This window comes from Protopterus annectens, chromosome 4.part0 (assembly GCF_019279795.1).
Source record: "Protopterus annectens isolate FY-2018-M chromosome 4.part0, PAN1.0, whole genome shotgun sequence".
Lineage (NCBI taxonomy): Eukaryota > Metazoa > Chordata > Ceratodontiformes > Protopteridae > Protopterus > Protopterus annectens.
Genome location: NC_056733.1, coordinates 945,477,846 through 945,495,607, shown reverse-complemented (window position 1 = coordinate 945,495,607; position 17,762 = coordinate 945,477,846). Strand labels below are relative to the sequence as shown.

General features: G+C 44.3%; 1 protein-coding gene across 4 annotated transcripts in view; it reads left to right on the top strand.

The window, feature by feature from the left end:
* The window catches only part of MPHOSPH9 (M-phase phosphoprotein 9), a 2,191,511-nt gene that overhangs the window by 553,786 nt on the left and 1,619,963 nt on the right, over positions 1 to 17,762 (top strand). The gene's annotated exons all lie outside the window — the stretch shown is intronic.

Sequence of the window (17,762 nt, the reverse complement as noted above, 5' to 3'; positions counted from 1 at the left end):
CACCCAGGATTCTACGTTTGAGTTCTTAAGGTTGGCACAGGGGTTTATAGAATTTTTAAAATCTTGGCAGCCTGCCACTGAAGAGCCTTTGATGCCAGGAGTATTCTATGCTAAAAGAAGAGTGGAATCCCACCCTCCTTCCGATAGAATCTGATATCTTAGATTCAGAGGTGGATGTGTTGGTATATGTTGAACCAAATGTCTTCAGTCTCGTTTTTACAGTTCGACACTTAGGACTCCCTTTCCTTAACCTTGACAATTGAGAATGATTCGTTTGGCGCCGCCCTTTCACAGGATGAAGGAGACCTTTTAATGAGATGCCAAGGAGTTTTCTTCAGGCCAAAAAACAACATTTTGAAGCTTGTGCTGCTTTTAGAATCTGCAGCTCCGTCTTTTGTGGTTTAGATAGCAGCTTGCTCAACTTCTAAAGGTAACTTTGATGCTTTATTGGACTATTTTTAGGTTCTCTTGCTGTCAAGGGCGTTTATCAGTTGGGCTAAAACCTAGTGGATGACTCCTTTCTCTTTGCTGCCTCTCCCATAGGCAGGATGCTTTTAAAGGTTACTTTGACCCTTTTGTAGAGTTTATTTTTATGTCTTTCTTCGCAAGTACCCCCATACTTTTGTGGGGGGAGGGGAGTTAATTGGCAGGGCTTAGTTAACGATTCCTCATCTTTCTCCTCTGAATTTCTTCATCCTTGTTCCCATTTGTTGATGATGTCCAGAAGGGCAGCCTTTTTTTTTTTTTGTCTGTGTCCAGTTTCTGCCTGATTTCATCCTTGCTGTTAGCTGTGACATAGCTCTTGTGCTGCCATGATGCCATAATTTTTTTTTTTTTGTGGAGCTGTTTGCTATCTGGCATTAAATAGCAGTCTGCTACTTTCAAATTGCTTTCTATACAGTTTCCCCAATGTAAATTTCTTACCACTGCTGCTTGATGGATGGGCCTGTCCATGCTTTCCCAATGTAAATTTTTTACCACTGCTGCTCGATGGATGGGCCTGTCCATGCTGGCCCAGTGTAAATTTCTTACTACTGCTGCTCGATGGATGGGCCTGTCCATGCTGGCCCAGTGTAAATTTCTTACTACTGCTGCTCGATGGATGGGACTGTCCATGCTGGCCCAATGAAATTTCTTACCACTGCAACTCGATGGATGGGGGACTGTCCATGCTGGCTCAATTAATTTCTTACTACTGCTACTTGATGGATGGGCCTGTCCATGCTGGCCCAATGAAATTTCTTACTACTGCTACTTGATGAATGGGACTGTCCATGCTGGCCACCTGCTTTCTGGATAGTTTACTCCCTTTTCCATTGGCTGAACTATTTATGTTGTGTCCTTCTGTGCTTGTTTGTAGGATGTGGAGTGTTGCCTTTGTGATCCCTAACACTTGGATAATTAACTTTTGGACTGTGTCTCAAAAACAGTGGTGTGTTGGGTCCTCATCACCTCCCTTTAGTTTACATTTTTGCTAATGCTAGTGTCCTTTTTGGCACAGGGTTCTGGAGAGTAAGTATGTTACTGGAATATTTTTGTGTGTGTCTGTACATTATCCCTTCCCTTTGTCAGAGAATTCCCCTTCTTCCAGATCCCTTATTTGCCCCTTTAATTTTAGATTGCAGTGAGTTGGATTTACCTCCCCAGACAGACTGTTTGTTTCTGTTCTCATTACCTTTTGTCATTTCTCGTCTAGTTAATCTGATTCCTTTGCATTATTGATAACTGCATTAGGCTTAATCTTCCCAGGGTTCTGCAGCAAATTGCAGTATGTTTTGCACTTGCATTAATTCCTGGAATGGAGCTGATTGTTTGAAGTGCCGACTGTATGTTGTGAGACGCTGTATAACCCTCCTCTCATTATTTTCTATCACTCCGGCAGTCTCTATAGTACTGATTGGATCTTGATTTTTGGAGACAGGGTCAACGTGTCTTATCCTGACATTTTTCAAATGGATGATGGTAAGTTTCCAGTTTTTGTCCTTCTGGGAGATTCTCCTTGTAGAGACAATTTCTGGAAGAATCTGCCTAGTGACATGCTTAGGATTTTGTCATGGCAATGGTCCTGTCATATAAAAAAGTTATGCACTTGCCATAAAGATAGATGTGTACAACCAGGTCCATTTTCCTCTATGACCCCCCACCCCCCCCCAATGAATTTTTGGTATGGATCTGAAGTCGCTTCAGAGAATCTTTCTTCCCTGTCACACTTAACCACCTGCATGCCCTATCTCACCACATCCATAAACCTTATCTTAGGCCTTCCTCTTTTCCCGTTACCTGGCAACTTCATCCTTAGCATCTTTTTCCCAATATACTCTGCAACCCTCCTCAGCACATGTCCAAACCAGCATAATCTTGCCTCTCTGGCTTTGTCTCCAAACCTTCCAACCTGTGCTGACCCTGTAATATACTTATTCCTAATCCTGTCCACCCTTGTCACACCCAGTGCAAATCTTAACATCTTTAACTCTGCCACATCCAGCTCTGACTCCTGCCTTTTTGTCAATGCCACTGTCTCCAACCCATATAACATAGCTGGTCTCACTACTCTCTTGTAGACCTTCCCTTTCACTCTTACTGGTACTCGTCTGTCACAAATCATTCCTGACACTCTTCTCGACCCACTCCATCCTGCCTGTACTCTCTTCTTCACCTCTCTTCCACACTCATCATTACTCTGAACTGTTGATCCCAAGTACTTAAGCTCATTCACCTTCGCCACCTCTACTCCCTGCATTCTCACCATTCCTCTATCCTCCCTCTCATTCACACACATATATTCTGTCTTAGTCCTGCTGACCTTCATTCCTGTTCTCTCTAGAGCATATCTCCACCTCTCCAGGGTCTCTCCACCTGTTCCCTACTCTCACTACAGATCACAATGTCATTGCAAACATCATAGTCCACGGGGTCTCCTGTCTGATCTCATCTGTCAACCTGTCCATCACCATTGCAAGTAAGAAAGGGCTCATAACTGATCCTTGATGTAATCCCACCTCTACCTTAAATGCATCCATCACTCACACCGCAGACCTCACCGCTGTCGCACTACCCTCGTACATATCCTGTACCACTCTTACATACTTCTCTGACACTCCCGACTTGCTCATACAATGCCACAACTCCTGTCTAGGCACCCTGTCATATGCTTTCTCTAAGTCCACAAAGGCACAATGCAACTCGTCCTGACCTTCTCTGTACTTCTCCATCAACACTCTTGAGAGCAAACATCGCATCTGTAGTGCTCTTTTCTGGCATGAAACCATACTGCTGATCACTAGTCATCACCTCCCTTCTTAACCTAGCTTCCACTACTCTTTCCCATAACTTCATGCTGTGACTGATCAATTTAATCCGTCCGTAGTTACTACAGCTCTGCATATCACCCTTATTCTTAAAAATCGGAACCAAAACACTTTTTCTCCATTCCTTAGGCATCCTCTCACTTTCCAAGATTTCATTAAACAATCTAGTTAAAATCTCCCCTGCCATTTCACCTAAACACCTCCATGCTTCCACAGGTATGTCATCTGGATCAGCAGCCTTTCCATTCTTCATCCTCTTCATAGCTATCCTTACTTCCTCCTTGCTAATCCACTGCACTTCATGATTTACTATCCGCACATCATCCAACCTTCTCTCCCTCTCATTCTCTTCATTCATCAACCCCTTAAAGTACTTTCCATCTGCTCAACACACTCTCCTCGCTTGTGAGTATGTTTCCCTCACTATCCTTTATCACCCTTACCTGCTGCACATCTTTACTAGCTCGGTCCCTCTGTCTAGCCAATCGGTACAGGTTCTTTTCTCCCTCCTTAGTGTCAAACCTTTCATACAACTCTTCATGCGCCTTATCCTTAGCCACCTCTCTCTTTGCCATGCACCTCATCTCCTTATACTCCTGTCTACTTTCTTCATCTCTCTGACAATCCCACTTTTTCTTCGCCAACCTCTTTCTCTGTATACTCTCCTGTACTTCCTCAGTCCACCACCAGGTCTCCTTGTCCTCCTTCCTCTTTCCAGATGTCATACCAAGCACCTTTCTAGCCATCTCCCTTACTAGCTCTGCTGTAGTTACCCAGCTATTTGGTAACTATTCACTGCCACCCAGTGCCTGTCTTAACTCTTCCCTGAACATCACCTCACAATTACCCTTTTTCAATTACCACCATTTGATCCTTGGTGCTGCACTCACACTCATCCTCCTTTTCTTGATCACCAGTGTCATCCTACAAACCACCATCCGTTGCTGCCTAACTACACTTTCCCCTGCCACCACTTTACAGTCTCCAATCTCCTTCAGACTGGCCCTTCTGCATAAGATATAATCCACCTGTGTGCATCTTCCTCCAGTCTTGTATGTCACCCTGTGATCCTCCCTCTTGTTAAAATGTGTATTCACCGCAATCATGTCCATCCTTTTTGCAAAATCCACTACTGTCTGACCTTTTGCATTCTTTTGCTTAACACCATACCTACCCCTCTGTTTTCTTCACCAACATGCCCATTGAAATCTGCTCCAATCACCAGTCTCTCACTCTTGGGTACAGTCATCACCACTTCATCCAACTCACTCCAAAATTTTTCTTTCTCATCCATCGCTCACCCAACTTGTGGAGCATATGCATTAACAACATTCATCATTACACCATCAATTTCCAGCTTCATAAGCATCACTCTATCCGACACTCTTAGTGAAGTATGCAAAGGTAAATAGGGAATGTTTTTTTCCTGTGGGCTACTCAAAAAGAGGTAGGTCCATTTTCAGCTATCCTTCAGTTTTTTCCTGAATTGTTGATATGAGATCTAGATTTTATACTTCAAAAAAGCACCTAGTAGACTTTTCCAGTTTCTTTCAGGGTTTTAACTTGTCAACGCTAGCATCCATGAAGTTCTGTAAGACCTGAATGGTTTTTATTGCCCTATTCCTCTTTGAGACCTTAATTTCATCGTGGAGAGACTAATACCCCCATGGGCTGCCAGAGCAGAGCTAAAGTAGTTTTCAGGGAAGACATGGCTTTAGCGGTGGATGTGATGCTGCCAGCCCAGCTAGCTGGAATTTTGTAAATAATCCTGTATCATTTGTGAATATTGCTATGATTTATACAGACCTGTATGTTATATACTGAGCTTCAAGAATGTAACCACAGAGTACCCTACTAGAAAAGAACAGAAATGTATATAAACTTATATACCTTACAAATGTATGTTTTAATAGTAGAAGCTGGAACATACAGAGTTAACTTGCAAAGCTTCAAGAAAATAAGCTGGAATCAAAATGTTTTACGATTGTGTTATCTCACAGTTTCAGTGCCGCAAGCAGACACTAAAAGTATTTATATTGTCTTAAAAGTAATTTTAATTACTAGGTTTAAAATGCAAAGTGTTTTATTGCTTCCTAGCAGCTGCACATCTGAGAGATATGTACTTCTCACACAGAGATGACAAAATTCTGTTGGTATCTGTTAGCCTGGGAACTGAAGGTAGGTGACAGAGTGATGTCATCCAAGTTGACCCAGCAGTAATGTTTGATAGTAATTTAAGAACTGTCTCAGAGAAAGACTGCATTTTGTATCTTGTCTTGGATCTACAAACATTCATCATCATCCTCTGCATTTGCCTTGCTAATAGTAAGTAACTAGGGAAAGGTAATTTCTTTTAAAGATGGTTAGGAATATAGTAAGGATTAGTTTAAATGTTTTCTGTATTTATTTGAGACTGTCCTGCAATGTTGTTTTAAAATATTTCCTGTGATTCTGAACTCTGCAGTTACTGTATAATTTATTATTAAATATATTTAAACCTATCTGTGTGGCTGATGTATGTGAGACATATATACGCTCTTAGAGTACTTGCGTATGTATTTGGTGACACTGTACAGACCACTCCTAAATAGCCTTAGTCTTGGTCAGACTTACCATTTAGATAATAGTAACATTACACAGTAGGATTGGGCACCTTTTGTAGGGACCTTTAAGTAGCTGATAAGTAAGGGTTGGTGGCAGTGATAACTACCTTATAGTCTGGGCAGAAGGTAGCATAGATGTTCATTGTGTTTCACTGTTGCAGTCATTACACTTGGGTTATCCTGCTGGCAGGCTACCCACAGTCTGCCTGAATTCCAAAGTCCTGGTCCGGCATTGGTTGCTGTCGCCTCTTCCTGACGTCAGTGCGCCAGGGGTATAAAAGATGCAGCCGACGCCATTTTCTTCAGTCTTTCTTGCCGCGCGGTGCCCGAAGCAAAAGCAGTTCACAAGTGCCGGTCGGCCGACTCCTGATATTTTCGAAATTGAATTTCAGATCTGAAGTCTTCAATAAAGCTAAGTACCCCGTTGGGGAAACTTTTATTTCTTGCTCCTGACCGATGTGAGAAAAAGTTAACAATTGCATTTCTTGTGGGAAGCAAATACCTCATAAGGATTTTCATTCTTACTGTATTCCTTGCCTAGACCCTGACCATGACGTTGCTAGTTGTCGGTTTTGTGCTAGATTTAACCAATGCACTATTAAACATCAATACGATTTTGCTTTTCATTACTTTGGCCGAAGGTTTAACTATATAATGCCGTCGGAACAGCAGCCGACGACCGGAGTTCATAAAAAGCGCAAGGAAAAAGAAAAGGACAGGCATCCGAGGTCCAAAACCGATGACAAAGCCTCTTCTAGGCCAGTCGCCAGTTCTCAGTGAGGCGCTTTCTTAGCCCCTGACACCCGCTACCTCAGAGCCACAGGCCGCCTCAGACTCCCACGTGGAGACAACTAGGCCTCTGGATACTCAAGGTATTGGGCCTTCGGAAACTAATCCCTCAGATGGGTCCGGAGATGCTGAGCAGGCATCGGTTTCTGAGGGTGTTTTCAGACCTACACAGCTTTATATCAAGCCAACTTCAGCATCCAAGACAAAGACTAAAACAGTTTTAAAGACAAGGAAACAAGTACAGCATTCTCCAGGACAGACTTCCATGCCTAAGAAACAGATGCTCAAAGTGGCCGAAGACCTAATTACTTTGATCAGGGGTTCCCATCCCTCTCCTGATAAGAGGCCTAGGCAAGACACTGAATATGATTCCTCTGAATAGGTTTCCATTTCCTGTGACTCCTCTTCAGAACAGGGATACTCTATTCCTCCCTATGAGGATTCTGATGCTGAAGAATCTATTCCTTCAGCTTCACCTCCTGAGGATTACTCATTTGGGGAAACTCTGCATACCATGAGGGAGTATTTCCACTGGGAGAGCCACAATTACTCAGAATCTAAGAAAAGGCTCAGAGACTTTCTTTTACTACCTCAGCACAGACCTCTTGCTATTCCACCTGTTCTAGACATTGTAGATGTATTTTCAGAGTCCGGCCTGTCTCTCGAATCTTTACTTCCTGCACCTGTTAAGCCAGACAGATACTACAGGGTTCCAGATTCTCATAGATTTCTATATAAAAACCCTGCTGCTGACCCAGAAACTGTTTGTCAGGGTCCCAAAGGGGTCAAGGCCGCTACTGCAAAAAACCCTGTCCCCTCAGATAGAGATTCAAGGGCACTGGACAGATGGGGGGAAAAAGTTTACACTTCTGCTACCTTGGCTGTAAGGGCTTTAAATTGTCAGTTTCATATGCTTAAATATCAGCAATATTTAATGTCTCTGCTAAAACAGAAAATGTTGACAAATTCTGAATGTTCTGAGAACAAGGAAATGCAGGATTTATTGCATGCAGCCGAACAAGTGGGAAAGCATACTTTGCAATGTGGTTATGATTCACTAGAGGCCTCTTGCAGGGCCGTTGTTACAGGTTCTGTCATTAGAAGGCATGCTTGGTTAAAGGTACAGACTCTGCCTGCTCATGTTAAAGCAAAATTATTGGATGCTTCATTACAGCATGATACTTTGTTTGGTGTTAAGGCAGAGGAGGTGTTGAAGAAAATGGAGGATAAAGCTAAATCTATGCAGACAGTAAAGGATTTCTTACAGGTACAACCACCCAGATTTAGCAGGAACTGGCCTTCTAAGAATTGGTCCTTTCCCTTGTCAGACAGGCCACAAAGAGGCAGATACAGACATCCTAGAGGCGGACAACAGTCCCAGGGCTCATACAGACCCAAACAGTGGGGTACGTCTACCTCCAAAAGCGGAGAAGACAAATCACAGCCATGTAGGAAACAGTCCCAATGACTTCCATCTGCCAATGACGAGCATTTATCTTTTGGCAGCACCCTTAGGGGGAAAGCTAGCACTTTTTTCACAAAATTGGCACATGATCACCCAAGACAAATGGGTCTTAAATATAGTCTCTCAGGGCTACAGGTTCCACTTTCACACCCTTCCAAAGGCAAAAGGTATGCCAGACCTGCCACACAATCAATGGGCAGAGGCACAAAAACAAGTTTCATCTCTCATGGACATAAGGGCTATTCAGCCAGTGCCACAACAAGAGCAGGGACAAGGATTTTACTCAAGACTTTTCTTTGTACCAAGAAAGGACAAAGCATGGAGACTAATTCTGGACCTGTCTATTCTAAATACTTTTCTGGACGTTCTGAAATTCAAAATGTTGACTCTGCAGCAGCTTCTGCCCATGCAGGGCAAGAAGGCTTGGCTTGTAACTTTGGACCTCAGAGGCATACCTGCATGTCCCAATCAGACAATCTTGCTGAAGATACCTCAGATTCATAGCTGGCTCAATGCACTACCAATTCTCTGCACTGCCCTTTGGCTTATCTACTGCACCCAGGATCTTCACAAAATGCTTGGCACCAGTAATTGCATTTTCCAGACAGAGGAATTCAGATATATCCCTACTTGGACGACTGCCTTATTCAAGCAGAGACCAAAGACATTCTACTAAAACATCTGGCGTTTGTAAAAAGATTACTAATTTGCCTAGGGTACACAGTAAATGAAAAGAAATCAAAACTAGTACCCTCTCAAGAGATAATATTCCTGGGTGCAGGCTTAAATACAGCTGCCCAGATGACTTATCTCACACCAGACAAACAAAGGCAACTGACTTCTTACTTCGAAAACATGGCAACAAAGACCCACGTTATCTGCAAGAAAAATTCTGCAGGCTCTGGGCTACATGGCATCCTGCATTCTGCTAATTCCATATGCAAGACTGCATATGAAGAAACTACAATGGTATCTAAAAAGTGTTTGGACTCAACATTGCCACAGCCTGGAATCATTAATTTCACTCATTCCATGCCTGCAACAGGAGTTTCGATGGTGGGCACAGGCCTGTCACCACAACAAGGAACAGCCATTCACTTTACCCACAGCCAGGCAAACACTAACAGATGCATCAGATTATGCCTGGGGGGCCCACATGGCAGGAAAATGTATTCAGGGCACATGGCCCGCAAGCCAAAGGCTTTTTCACATCAATCAAAAAAAGATGCTAGCTGTACAAAATGCCCTGACAGCCTTCCAGGACCTGCTTCATCCAGGACAGCTGCTGATAAAGACTGACAACACCACAGTCATGTGGTATATAAACAAGCAGGGGGGCACACATGTCTGTCCCCTCTGCAGACAAGCCATGGTTTTGTGGAACACAGCATTGATTTACCAAGTACACCTGCAAGCACAATTCCTGCCAGGAAAAACAAATGCTCTGGCAGACGAACTAAGCAGAAACCTCATGGATCCTCATGAGTGGAAGCTAGATCCACAAATCTTCAACATAACAAGGAAATGGGGATGCCCAGACATAGATCTTTTTGCCTCCCCTCACAACTGCCAACTTCAGAGATTTTGCACAAGGACTTATCACAAACAAGCATGATAAGTGGGTGCTTTATCATTCAGCTGGAACAGCCTTACAGTATATGCCTTTCCTCCACTGCCTCTCCTCCCCAAGGTACTCCTAAAGGTCAGACAAGAGAAGCCACAAATGAATGATTGCCCCGGATTGGCCACGCCAGCACTGGTACCCAATCCTAAGGAGCTTGTCTCAAGGCCCAGTCTGGACATTGCCTCATATTCCTCATTTACTAAACCAATAAAACAATCAGATTCTGCACAGCCAACTCGGAACCCTAAATCTAGCTGCATGGCGGATAGTGTAACCATTCAGAATACACCTCTCTCTAAAGCAGTTATGGATGTTATTTTGGAGGCCAGGAGGCCCAGCACCAGAAAATCTTATGCAGAAAAATGGAAGAGATTCTGTGCTTGGAACCAGGCACAAGGAATTGACACGCTAGTTCCAAATATTCCTCAGATTTTACAATATCTAACTGAGATGCTGGACAAAGGCCTATCCTTCTCATCAATTAAGATCCATGCCTCTGCCATTTCAGCTCATTACAATACAGACCCACCTACTTTTTCACATCCATTGCTTAGGCAATACCTCAGGGGGGCCAAAAACATAAGACCTCCAAGGAGAGCACCAATACCTGCATGGGACCTCAATTTTGTCTTGGAAAAATTCACACTGCCTCCTTTTGAGCCAGCCAATACAGCCGAGATAAAATTCTTATGGAAAACAGCTCTGCTCCTAGCAATAACTTCATCAACAAGAGTCTCAGAGTTACAGGCATTAATGGCTGTGAAACCTTTTATTATCTTCCATCCGGACAGGGTTTCTCTAAGGACAAACTCAACATTTATGCCTAAGGTAGTGTCCAGTGTGACTCTTAACCAAACCATTCATTTGCCTACTTTTTACCCAAACCTACAGAATAAAGGGGAGACACTTCTGCATTCTTTGGACATAACACAGACAGCTACTCTTTTACTTGGACAAAACTAAGGCTTTCAGAAATACTGAGCAACTTTTAGTGGCATTATGCTGCAGGATCACAAGGAAAGGCTATCTCAAAGCAGACGATTTCAAAATGGATAGGACACTGCATTCGTTTCTGCTATTCACAACATGGCAAATCAGTGCCTAAGGGCATTAGACCACATTCTACCAGGGCAGCAGCCACCTCAACAGCCTTCCTCAGGAGTACCAACCAAGGAAATTTTGGAGGCTGCAACTTGGACTTCAGTGCACACTTTTACTAAGCACTTCCACTTACCTCTTTACTCTAAATCTAGAGCAGGCTTTGCCACTGCAGTTCTGCAGGGCCTTATAGCCATTCCTAATTCTGTTTAGACCCAGCCACCCAACCTCCGCTTTGGGATTCAACTAAAGTGTAATGACTGCAACAGTGAAACACGATGAACATAGTACAGTTGTGTACCTACCATAAATGTAGATGTTCAAGTGTATTCACTGTTGCAGTCCAGGTTACCCACCCACAATCCCCCATTCTTTGCTGGGACTTATCTGTACTTCTCTATTCTATACAACCTATGTGGTGTATTTGCTTGTAGATGAAGGTATTGTTTATTTTAGTGCATGCTTTTATAAGCAGTGTTTTTTTAGCCTACCCTTTTGGGGGCACCTGACATCTGGGGCAAGAAAAACTGAAGAAAATGGTGTCGGCTGCATCTTTTATACCCCTGGCGCACTGACGTCAGGGAAGAGACGACAGCAGCTGACGCCGGACCAGGACTTTGGAATTCAGGCTGACTGCGGGTAGCCTGCCAGCAGGATAACCCAAGTGTAATGACTGCAACAGTGAATACACTCGAACATCTACATTTATGGTAGGTACACAACTGTACTTTAGTAAACCTGTGTCAGCCTTCCCTGTGTGTGTGTTTATATATAAATCAAATCTCTGTGTGTGTGTGTCAGCTACTTGGGCAGAGACACGAAACACTGGTTGGACAGAGAGGGTGCTGGAGGTCTTGGCTTGACCTCTCAGCTGAGATCTTAACCCTATAGCTGTGCTAGTGGGGAGTCTTATTGGGGATCTGGAGAAAGAGAGAGAAACCAGCCCCAGACTGACTGTGATCTCTGTGTGCTCGTAAGGGAAATTATACTTTACTGTAATTACTTGTCATCCTCCCAATGTGTACGTCCCTTACTGGTGCTAGTGGTGAGAATTGAGGCTCCTTGATTACTGGGCCAGTGTGGGGGTGTCGCATATTGTTGGCAGTGGTGAGATAGCCGCATAACATATACATTTTTTGATAGTGATGCGATAGCCACATCACATATTAATTGGCTTGTAGTGTGGATATTGAATTCCTGTAGCCTGTGTACAGTGGTCACTGAAGGTGTTTGTACTCTGTCAGCCATGCAGTGAACATTCAGAGTTCATATCACAACTGTTTTATTTTTTTGTTAGCTTAGTTAGTCGGGGAGAGCAGGCAGGCATGTCAGCAGAGGAGTATGGCAAGCTGACAAGGAGCCAGTTGGCTGAAATGTGCCAGGCTAAAGAACTGGTGTATGCCGAGCTGACCAAAGTAGACATGATTGCAGCTTTAGTCACAGCTGCATCATAGAAATAGCAACGAGGATGACAATCAGACTGGTCATGGAGATGTACATCTCTCAGAAAATGGACAGCTCAACCTTCCACAGAGGACTTAAAAATCCATCTGGAGGTAGAGACTTGAGTTGGAGGCCAAGCATTTGGAAATATAAACAGCAGAGAGACTGAGGAAAATGAGAGGCGGAGGCAACATGAAAAGGAGATGCCGACCCTTCGCCGGGGTCCTGGAGATAATGGGGATGGGAGGAACCGAACCCCAGGAGCAACAAAGGTCAGTAAATGTCTTCCACAATTTACAGAGGGATCATTCTGATAGTTTCATATGTTTGAGAGGGTATGTAAACAGTATAATGTTGACCAAGGGATCTGGGTACGGTTCTTGACCCCCTTACTTCATTGTAAAGTTGTAACTGCAATTTCTAAACTGTCTGATACGGATTGTTTAAACTGTAATACAGTCAAAATGTATTTGTTAGAATGCTTTAAGTTAACACCTGAAGCATATAGGAAAAGGTTTCGTGAGCATAGACGCAAGGCAGATGAGTGTGTAGGAATATATTGCTGAACTAAGCACTTATTTTCATAGGTGGGTGAGTGGATGTCGGGTCACCCCTTTTGAAGGACTAGCAGACCATTTGGTGAGGGAACAAGCCCTTAGTACTTTGCCTGAGGAAATGAGAATCTGGTTAGGTAATAGATAATACAGTACTGCAGATCAGTTGGGGAAGAAGAGAGACCTATACCTAGCAAGCAGGGCATCACTGCACAGGAAAGGAGCACCCAGTGCAGGTCGTGCACCTAAGGGAACATATGGTGGGCAGCCCAGACTGCCCTAACAGAGTCTGCCAGTAGTAGGGGGAAGCCATTAGTCCAGTTACACATCCAGGACCAAGGGTTAAATGTTTTAAATGCAACCAGTGGGGCCATGTAGCATATAGATGTCTATGGAGGCAAGGTGGGGAACAAAAGGTGGGAGAGCCAGTACGTGGGAATGACAAAATGCCAACAGTAGGTTGTCTTGAGACAACAAGGGTGCCAAACTACCACAGGAGGTTATATCCTATCTTAGTGCATGGGAATGAGGCCATGGCTAAGAGAGAGAGAGCCTCTGACCTCACCATTTTCAAGCCTGCAGTGGTTACAAAGGAGCACTACTTGCTTGGGCAGTCTTCTCCATTCTGAGCTTTAGGAGGAACCCCATTCCAAATACTTTTGGCTAGGGTTCACCTTGACTGAGAGGGTAGAAAAGGAAGCAAGCAAGTAGGTGTGTTTGAGGATATCACTGCAGATGTCCTGATAGGGAATGATTTTGGTAATGCAGTACCGTGTGTGCATGCAGTCAGGCTTGAAGACCAGCGTGTGGGTCTAGTAGCCTGGGGGAGACTCGGACCACACACTTACAACCAGGACTGGTGGGTGATGTGATTACTTCAGGGAGGGAGCTACTCTGTAGCAGAGAGACTGAAGGTGAGCCACAGCTGCTTGTGGGTACTGATGTTACCTTGGACAGAGTGACTTTAAGGTCAGAGGTGAGTGGTAGTACCCAGACTGACAGTGAGGCACCGCTGTCAGAGGATACCAGACGTCCTGTGGAAGGGGAGCTGGGACGGGTTACTAAGAGAGAATTTAAACAGGCTCAGCTCTCAGACCCTACATTACAAGGCCTGAGGGAGGTAGCTAGTGAGGCACCTGATTCTTAAGGGAAGGAGGACTTTGTATACTGGGACAAAGGGGTACTGTATAGAGAGTGGACTCTTGAGGGAGGGCTAGAGGATGAGGTAATACAGCAGTTGATATTGCCCAGAGCCAACCATCTGGCACTTCTAGCCATAGCTCATGATATTCCCTTTGCAGGTCATATGGGCATAAAATGTACAAAGAGACGTATTATGCAGAACTTCTATTGGCCTGGGATTTCCAGAGATGGAACAGGGTACTACAGGATCTGTGAGCAGTGCCAAAAGGTAGGCAAGGCAGGAGACAAGGTGAAAGCTCCTTTGATGCCTTTGCCTGTAATTGAGGAGCCATTTCAGAGGGTAGCTATGGGTACTGTGGGCCTCTGAGTACCCCACGTTCCACAGGGAAAAGTATATCCTAGTGGTATTAGATTATGCTACTAGATACCCTGAGGCAGTGGCTCTGTCCTCTATTGAGGCAGAAAAGGTGGCAAATGCTTTGTTAGAGATTTTCAGCAGGGTAGGTTTTCCAAAAGAAATATTGACTGACAAAGGTGCCAATTTCATGTCAAACATGCTGGCTTAACTGTGAAAGTACTGTGGGGTGAAGCACCTAAAGACCACCCCCTACCATCCCCAGACTAATGGTCTTGAGAGGTTAAACTCTACACCCAAGTCCATGCTATGGGCATTTTCAGTCCAGATTAAGATGGACTGGGACAAATACTTGCCCCATCTGTTTGCTTACAGAGAGGTTCCCCAGGAATCCACAAGTTTTTCACCCTTTGAGTTGCTGTATGGGCATAGGGTGAGGGGACCTCTAGATTTGATTCGAGATGAGTGGTAGTTTGAGTGTAAATTCCACAAGGACTCTGTTGTGGCATATGTTTTAAACCTCAGGACAAGGGTGAGGTAACTCCTGGGCTTGGCCCAGGAGAACCTGGCAGAAGCCCAACAGCAGAAAAAGGTCTGGTATGACAGGAATGCTCGCGCTAGAGAGAATGAAGTAGGGCAGCAGGCAATGGTTCTCATTCCTGTCAGGCACAGTAAGCTGCAGGCAGCTTGGGAAGGGACCCTTCAAGTTGATAAAGAAGGTCAGTGATGTTAACTACATGGTAGAACTGCTAGGCAGGAGGCAGGGGCACAAATTGTGCCATGTTAACATGATGAAACCTTACCATGATAGGGAGGCCCTCCTGCTGAGTATTTGTAGCAGATGGCAAGAGTCGTCTGAGGGAGAGCTGGTGACTGATCTCCTCAGTGAGGCGTGGACTGACACCTCAGGTGAAAGGGGTAGCAGTGTCCCAGCAGCTATCCCCTACCCAAGTTCGAGAAATCAGAGTAGTGTTACAGGAGTTTGGGGACATGTTCACCTGGAAACCAGGGTGTACCCATGTGGTGCAGCACCATGTGGACACAGGACCCCAAAGGCCTATTAAGCAGGCCCCTTATAGGGTGCCTGAGAGGGTCAAACCGACTCTGAGGGAGGAAATACAGGAAATGTTGGAACTAGGGGTAATCCAGTAGTCCAGCAGTCCCTGGGCCTCCCCAGTGGTGCTGGAAAGAAGGATGGCAGCACCACGTTCTGTTTGGACTACAGGAAATTAAATAGTCACACAGAGTCAGATGCTTACCCCGTGCTTAGGACAGATGAAGCCCTAGAGTAGCTGGGTAGGGCTTACCACTATTGATCCAAGGGTTACTGGCAAGTGCTGGGCAGACTACAGAGAGCAGGGTTGCCCATTAAGCCCAGCAAATGTCAGGTGGGTATGGCAGAGGTCTTCTACCTGGGACATAGAGTGTGGAGTGGTAAAATCAGGCCAGAACCCGCCAAAGTGGAAGCCATTCAGGCTTTGCCTTCCCCTGTTACCAAAAAGCAGGTGAGGGCATTCATAGAGACAGCAGGGCACTACAGAAAGTTTGTCCCTGGTTATAGTACCATACCTGGATCCCCTCATAGACCTTACAAGGAAAAACAGGCCAGATAAGGTAGTGTGGACCCCAGCATGTGAGCAGGCATTCCAGGAGCTTACGGAAACTTTGGGAAGACCCCCTGTGCTAGCCAGTCCAGATTACAGCAAAGAATTTGTTGTGCAAGTGGATGTTTCGAACCATGGGGTAGGGGCTGTACTTAGCCAGATTTCTTCAGAGGGAGAACAGCAACCAGTGGTTTATCTCAGTCATAGGCACCAACCCAGGGAGGAATGCTATGCAGCTGTAGAAAAAGAATATCTCTCCATAGTGTGGGCAGTGCAGAAACTTCAGCCTTATCTAAAGGGAAGAAAATTCACTGTAGTGACAGATCACAATCCCCTAACATGGTTACACAGAGCCAGCCAGCAAAATGCCAAGTTGCTAAGATGGAGCCTAGGGTTGCATATATGTCAGTGCAGCGCCGCAGTGGGAGTAACAGTGCTAACGCAGATGGGCTGCCAAGACAGGAAATGGGGTAAGGTATTCCCAGATAAGCTCAACCCTCTCTAGCAGCGTTTCTCAAGGGGCACTTGTAAAACTAGCTTGAGTTTTGTGGGGGGGGGGGCGTTGTGTTGCTGGAATTTTGTACTATGTCATTTGTGAATATTGCTACGATTTATACAGAACTGTATGTTTGTTTATTATTTATTTTTTTTAATTTACATTTGTTGACCAGGTTAGTCTGACTGAGCTAAGTAGCCCTTTTTCAGCAGAGGCCCTGGGAGAAAAGCTCCACAGTTTTACAATTTTAATGTTAACCGTGTCAGCAGGTTACAATGTATACATACAATGAAATACATTTTTTTCAGAAAAATAATAGTGGAAAAAACACAAGCATACATAAGAGAAGTTATTCGATACAAACATTTTCAATAAACGTTGAAAAGAGTTCATAGTGTATATAGTTATTTCATGAGATATGTGACATTAGAAATGGAGATGAGAGATGGAAAAGGAGAGATACTTTGAAGAGGTTTACGAGCTAAGAAGGTTTGAAATTTTGGTTATTACATATGACTTAATGGGCTAGATCAGGGAGGATGAGTGCAGAGGTAGGACGTACTGTTTAGTGGCAGTTTTGAATTGAATTGGATATTTGAGGGACCTGATTTCTAGTGTTAATTTGTTCCATGATATGGTAGGATTGTAGCTGTAGAAGTTGCAGCCGATTTGTCTTAGGTTTGTATATTTGTAGGTGGTTAAGGTCAGAGCTACATAGGGTCCTAGTGTGGGAATATTGAGAGATGAATGGAGAAAGGCTAGGGCGGAAGGATTTCGGGTGTAGTATAGAGTGAATTATTTGTAGCTGAGAGACTAGAAACTGGTGAGCTAGTTCCAGCCAGTTTAGGTATCTTAGTGAAAGACAACGATGCAATTTATAACTCTGGTGAGCAGCGAACCTGGCAACCTTGCTGTAGGTAAGACTCTAGTTAGTAGTGTGGAGTTAAGATTGGTAAGAATTTGGCAGCTATATAGAAGGCTAGGTATGAGGTATGTGTCAGAGAGGGTTATTTTTGCTTTGTTGGTAAGAAACTTTTTGCTTCGATAAAGAATGCCGAGTTTTTGGTGTGTCTTTTTGATGCAATTGTTTAGATGTAGATCAAACTTGAGTTGGTCATCTATTGTTACTCCTAGCAGTTTTGTACTAGGTTCAGCATTAATGGGGGTGTTATTGAGGGACAGTGCAGAAAATGTAGATTTAATGTGGGTGAAGTTCTTTGGGAGAAATTGTAAGAGGTTAGTCCTTTTAGGTGAAGAAGTAGCTGGTTGTCACAGAGCCA